The sequence below is a fragment of the Vicia villosa genome, linkage group LG1 (genome assembly GCF_029867415.1).
Source record: "Vicia villosa cultivar HV-30 ecotype Madison, WI linkage group LG1, Vvil1.0, whole genome shotgun sequence".
Taxonomy (NCBI): domain Eukaryota; kingdom Viridiplantae; phylum Streptophyta; class Magnoliopsida; order Fabales; family Fabaceae; genus Vicia; species Vicia villosa.
In genome coordinates this window covers 229,275,750-229,277,334 of record NC_081180.1, presented here as the reverse complement: position 1 = coordinate 229,277,334, position 1,585 = coordinate 229,275,750, and the positions used below count along the sequence as shown (strand labels likewise).

The window sequence follows — 1,585 nt, the reverse complement described above, 5'->3', positions numbered from 1 at the left end:
TTTGGTGAAGGTGAGGGAGAGGGATGAATGGTGGAAATGGCGTGTGTGTTGGTGAGGAGTGAAGAAAATGGTTGAGAGATGAAGATGATGATGAGTGGTTGAGCTGTGAAGAATGAGCGTCCAGTCTGAATTATGGAGGGAAGGGTGGTTATATAGAGAGGGTGATGAGCTAGGTTCGGTTGAGTTAGGTTTGGAGTGAGTTTCGGTTTCAGTTAGATAGGTGAGGATTGAGGTTGGGAGATGCTGACTAGGAATAGAGGAAACTGAATTAGTTAGAGGAGAGTGATTAGTAGCCCTAGGATGAGAGTTTTCTGTTATGGATTGGAGGGCTGAGATTGAATCAGTTAGAGTTAGTTATAGGAGTTTGGAGGTTGGTTAATTCTGTTTGAAGTTTGTTGTATGGTGAAATGAATTCTGTTTATTTGAAATTGAAAGGTGAGGGGGAAAGCTAGAATTGGTTAACAGGTTAGTTGCTGGTAGTTAGGGGCTACAAAATCGGTTAGGGAAGTTAGTTATAGGTATTGGGGAATTAGTTCTGTTAGTTAAAAAGTTGGCTGTAGGTAGTTAGTAAACTGTTATGGTGGGTAATTGTGAACTGATTTTTGTATGTGGACTGTTTATTTGCCGTGACAGTTTGAAATTGAATTGGTTGCAGGGTAAGTGGATGTTTGGCTTAGATGTATAATCCTTGGGTCAGGTCTTTGAATAGGCTGATTGTGTTTGAGTCTTGAGGTAATTATATGCTGATTACTTGGAGTTAATATACAGATTCGGATGTCTTGGCCTTGCCCCTCCTTTGAACTGACCTTGCTGCCAAATTCTGATGCAGGTGGTTTATTTGAATTCTTTTGGCTTAAGCGCAAGTTCGGTTAGCAGCTGTTTGGATCGGATTGAAAGTGAGCGAATTGGCTACGGTATGTGAATCTTTTCTGTATGCGGGACTGAATGTGTATGTATTGACTTTGTCATGGAATTTGTTACTGCTAGTTAAAAAGGAAGGCTGAAATGTTAGTCGAAGATTGATGAAATTCTGTCTTTTTTTCTGTTATGTGAATGATGGTTCTGTTTTGAATTTCTTATGGACCTGATATAGTGTTATGTGGTTTTACTTGTAATGTGTATGTGTGGTTTGAAACTGATGTGGATTGTATTGGTTTGTGATGATTTGTATTGCAAAATTTTGGCAGGGATGTATATGTATGAATGTAGTGTGGATATGGTTGATATGTCTTGGAAATGTATGAAAGTGGTATTGGACATAGGCAATTATTTGGTTTTGGAATGCTGATTGGAAAGATGTATGGTGTGATACTGATGCGAATGAAAGCAGGATTTACATTATGTTCAGGTGTTGAGGGTGCCTCTGTTTTGGTGTGTGAAACTATTTGTGTTTGAATGTTTGATTGATGAGTATATGTATGGTGACTTGCAACTCTGTTTATGTAGGTTTGAATGTATTGGTAAGGTGCAGGGACTGGTTTGAGATTGTAACTATAATTAGTTACTGACTGTTGAATTTGATTTAGATCTATTCTTGTTTTCTTTGACAGGTTCGGATGTGATTTGAAAGGCGTATCGAGGGGCA

The 1,585-nt window shown here is 38.7% G+C and overlaps 1 long non-coding RNA gene across 1 annotated transcript; it reads left to right on the top strand.

Annotated features, from left to right (window-relative positions):
- Positions 1-308: 308 nt before the first annotated feature.
- Positions 309-1,296, top strand: LOC131623411 (uncharacterized). The gene is made up of 3 exons (XR_009290192.1): positions 309-732; positions 830-914; positions 1,188-1,296. It is a non-coding gene; the product is annotated as an uncharacterized LOC131623411 (long non-coding RNA).
- Positions 1,297-1,585: the final 289 nt, after the last annotated feature.